Source organism: Epinephelus moara, chromosome 21 (genome assembly GCF_006386435.1).
Source record: "Epinephelus moara isolate mb chromosome 21, YSFRI_EMoa_1.0, whole genome shotgun sequence".
Taxonomy (NCBI): Eukaryota; Metazoa; Chordata; class Actinopteri; order Perciformes; family Serranidae; genus Epinephelus; species Epinephelus moara.
In genome coordinates this window covers 30941291-30946244 of record NC_065526.1, presented here as the reverse complement: position 1 = coordinate 30946244, position 4954 = coordinate 30941291, and positions in this window count along the sequence as shown.

Below are 4954 nucleotides of genomic sequence, written 5' to 3'. Positions count from 1 at the left end.
AGTGGGAGATGGTTGACCAAGACAGACAGCAGAAGAGTCAGGGGGGGGATGGGCAGGGCCAGCAGTGTCAAATCTGTTAAAAAACAGATTCAGTTCATTGGCCCTGTCCATGCTGCCTTCAACTCCTCTGTGGCTGTTGGTCCTGAAGCCAGTGATGGTCCTCATTCCACTCCAGACCTCTCTCATATTGCATGGAAAAGATTTGTTGGCCTTCTCCAACAAAGCTGCACAATGTAATTATCAAATAATCATAAATAGCTCACTGCAGAGAAGTTACCTTGAGGTAAAACATGCTAACAAATGCCCATTTAGACCTTCTAGTAATTAAGACTTTATAGACTGTGCTACCTTCATTTTTGCAGCTTCAGACAGATTTTGTTGTTGTTGTTTGTCCAAAAGTGGCTCTTTTGATAGTAAAGGTTGCAGACTCCTGGGCTATGGGAAAGGAGTCTATAGCCTGTTATTAGTGGGTTTGTCTGTGTTTAAAAAACCTGCGTACATGTGTTAATTGTGTTGGAAAAGGGGTTTAAATGCAGCTAGACCCGAGTGAGTGCCTGCTTATGCTGCTGGAGCACCATCGTACACTGTCATGCCTTTTCCTAAGAAAGGGGAAGTCAGGGTTCCAAAAAAGAAAAAAGGAAAAGGAAAGAAAGCAAACTGACTGTAAGTATGCATGAGAGATACATGGATCAAGAGAGAAAGGTAAGGGGGCCTACAGGGACTGCTTATGCATAGGGCCCAGAATAGTGCCACACCAACAAATTGTTTTCATAGTCTTTAAAAACTATTGTTAGAACGAGCTTTACAGGAGAGATGAAGGAAAATAAATAAAAGAGACAGATAGTACTAATTCTGATTTTAAAAAAAAGAACACATCTGCACGTTATTTTTACTTCTGCGGTGGTGTGTCTGTGTCACTCTGCACTCTTTATTGCATAAAGTGTGTTCATTACAGTCCTTAACTGCCAACAGTTCACATTTCCTTATGTTTAGACGCAGACCAGAAGCTTGAGAAAACTCATTAATCACATAAGGGGCAACGGGTATCTGACTAGCATTTTTCAAAAACAGTGTTGGATCATCAGCCAGATGACTGATTATTATATCCCTGTTAGCTATGGAGATCCCTTGTATATCACTATTGATGAAATGGGATGTGAGAATTTGTGTGCAAAGTAAGAAAAGATATGGTGAGCTGTTATTGTTGGTATACAGTTTTAATAGCTTTACAGAAAAAATTGCCAAAGCTGAATTTTTCAAGGGAGTGGAATATGAATTGATTATATCTTTTTTGGGCTTGGGAATCAATGTAATTAGACCTTGAGTGAGGGTAGGAGGGAGAGCATTATACTTTTTGAGAAAACCTGTAACAAGAATGGGGCTAGCTGCTTTGAGAATGATTTATAAAATTCTGTAGTTATGCCATCGGTACCGAGAGATTTATTATTTTTAAGTGAATTACTGGAGTCAATTACCTCTTCTGTGCTAAGAGGAGAGTCACAGTAATTTTTTATCATTTATGTCAGTGGATTTTAAATCCTTTACTGAATTCAAAAATAAGGCTGTGGCCTCTTCATTATAATTCGAACTGTACAAGTTACTGTAAAATGTACAACAAAATTTTGAAATTAGCTTGGCATTATCAGAAGTGGTCCCAATAATATTTAATTGATTAATAGAATTATTTTTGCAGTGATGTTTTTCAAGTCTGAAGAAATAAACAGAATTTTGCTCACCCTCCCCTAGCCACCTCTTTCTGGATCTTATAAAGGCTCCTTCTGCCTTGTGCCGATATAAGCCATCTAACTGAATCTGAAGGTCTAACAGATCCTATCCTCTTCAGAAATATCAGTAGGCTGCTTTTGATAAAAATAAGTGATTTTAGTAATTATCTGCTCTTCCTCTACTCTTCTAGACTTGGCAATAAAACTCCCATATCTTCTCAAAAATTTGCTTGATTCATATTTAAAAAGTTCCCAATTATTTCTGTAGGACTTCTCCCTATTAGCTTTTGTCCAGCATTGAGTGGTTAATCCATTTATCTCCGATCGAACCATGTCATGGTCTAATAATGAGTTGTTTAATTTCCAGTAGGAAAATCTACATGTACTGTCAGGTGTGAGCAACTGAATGTTAATGTGAATTGCCCTGTGGTCAGTAAGAGGTGTAGTAAGAATATTAGCTGAATCATTCTCTTTATTAAAAGGACTGGATATCAACCAAAAATCTATGCGTGACTGTTTGGATCCGTCTCTATTGCTCCAAGTGAAGGAACTGGTGTCAGGATTTTTTTCTCACCACACATCAATTACATCAAACGTTCCATAAACCTTTTCAAGCTTGTGTTAGAAGAAGAGGATTGTCCTGGGGGCCATCTATCAACTGCATTATCTAAAGAAATATTAAAGTCCCCACCAATTAGAAGAAATCTGGATATTTAGAAAGCCAGAAGAGAACTCTGTTTTCAGTGGATTTGAGTAAATTATCATTTTCATTTTTAGTATTGTATCCATATATGTTGACAGTAATGAAAGTGATATTATATCTAACCACACGACATATGTAGTGTCCTAAAGAATCACAGTCTGTATGTAATATTTCATCGCTGAAGGTATTCTTAGCTGTAGTGACTCCAGCAGAGCGCTTGGAGCCATGAGAAAAACAGATATTGTTACCCCACTGTGATTTCCAAAAGCTGGTATCTACAGACGCGGAGTGAGACTCTTGAATAAAACAAAGGTCAGTTTTGAACTGTTTCGCAAATAAGAATAAGGCTTTACGTTTGCAATTTTGTCTTAAACCCCTGGCATTAAAGGAAACTATAGAAAAAGACACAGTTATTAATAAACAAGAAAACGAAAAATATATCCAGTTGGTCACTTACCAGTTAGCTTAGCTGGAGGTGTAACACTGGATAAGGGGACCGAGTGCTGCATCATTAAAATAAAAAACTACAGTAAAAGGGTATATTATATGCCAACATATCAAGTAGGTTACATCATTTTGAACTGCTGCCATGACCTTAAAACTGGTCCATAACGTAAGAAACAAAAAGAAGGCCTTTTGCTTGGTAGAATAAAGTGCAATTTAACTAAAATTTATATGTTGGCACTTTGCGGCATAACTAGTAACTTGATAACAATATATAGGCAATAAACAGTAACAGAGCCAAATTTGTTCAACTTGTTTCACCATGTTTGTGTCATGATTTGTGATGCTTGGTGAACAAAACTGTCACAGTCATCAGGGAGGGGAGACCTCAGATCCGTTTACAAATGCACAACCTCCGATAAAGTATGCAGTCTTGCCCTCGTTTTGAGCCTTCTGTATCACCTGCCACAACTTCTTTCTGCGATCCCTGTCCTCTTTTGAGAGATCCTCTGCAAACCGTAGGCTCTTATCTTGCAAGAAGGGGGATGTCTTTGCTGCTTTCCAGATTGCATCTCTACAGACTCGGGAGACGAACTGGAGAATTATTCCTCTGGGCTTGGAGATATTCTGCTGCTTGGCACCGAGACGGTGCACTGTGTGGATGGCATCAGCAATCCCGCTCTTCTGCTCTAGTAGGACAGCTTGACAGATTTCAATGACTTTTCGACGAACATCTTCTTTCTCTGACTCTTCAACACCGTAGAGCCGGAGGTTCCATCTCCTGGAGTATCTTTCTAGCTCGGATAGCCTTTGCTGACATGTGTTCACTCGTTCCTCCTCCTTTGCAACTTTTTTCTCAAGCGTGCCCACCTTTCCCTTCATGTCTTTAATTTCTGCACAGGCAAAGTCAACTGTCTTTTTTAATCCCTCAATTTTCAACGCATTTGCACTGATCATGCTCTCAAGGTTGTCAGACCTTGGATTTATCAGTGCAGACAGAGAAGCAATTATTTCACCTGAGTTGACTTGCTCTTGAGAAGCGGCACTTGAGGTGTACAACATCTTCTTTGGAACAGGGGATTTGGATGGAGTAATAGGCAGAGGTGGGAACTCATCCATATCATGTCTGGCAGCTGTGGCAGCTGGAGGACTCACTGCAGTAGTCGTGACAGCTATCTATCAGTGCATTAACGTTACTAGCCTTAGCAGTGATAGCAACTTCGGTGTTAACTTTAGCACAATCGGAGGGTCTTTTTCGTTCACGTCTGTTTGGCATTTTGCCACTTCTCTTGCTGTATAGAGGTATCGGGGTAACTTTACAGATTTTGGTGAATGCAAATTTTCAGCCCGTTTACTGTTTTAAAGTTAAAGTTTGCAGACCTCGGTAGAAAGCATCTGCTCACTCGGCCAACTTGGAACCGCCCCCCCAGGAAATGGTTTCAGCTTACAGAAACAGACAGGACTAGGTCTGCGTCACCGCGACGCTGAGCGTAAGGTGGGCGAGTTCAACTTTCTGTCAACATTCTGTCCCATTTTCACAGTTAACTTAGCCCGTCCCCCTGCCGCAGGAAATAATGGATTAATCCTGGAAAGCCGTTGATGTAGCACTTTTCTCCTTATGAAAGTAACACGGCGATTATACAAACAATGAGAATTTGGTCGGACGAGAGCATAGCGACCAAATAATCGACTAGACGATCAGGAGAATACAGCCCTAATCCTTATTATATATAACATTCTGTCTCTTGTATTTGCTCATTTTCCTTATGTTTAAAAATGTGCACAGAGTTCAGTTCTCTGGGACTTTGCAGGAGATTGTCCTAAAATTAAAATGCAAATAAGAAGCTATATTCAAAACAGTGAAATAAAGAGCAAGACCAGCAGAGATTTACATCCACTGGTACAATTTTTGATAAAGAATTATGATAAAATTAAAGTCCCACATCAAATCTCGGCTGTATATACCATTTTGGAAAATAACTGTGAACATCAAGATACAAAGGCAAAACTGAAATGGGAAGAAGAATTGAATATAGGCATATCAGAGGAGAGCTGGAGGGAAATGAATCAGAATGTCCATACA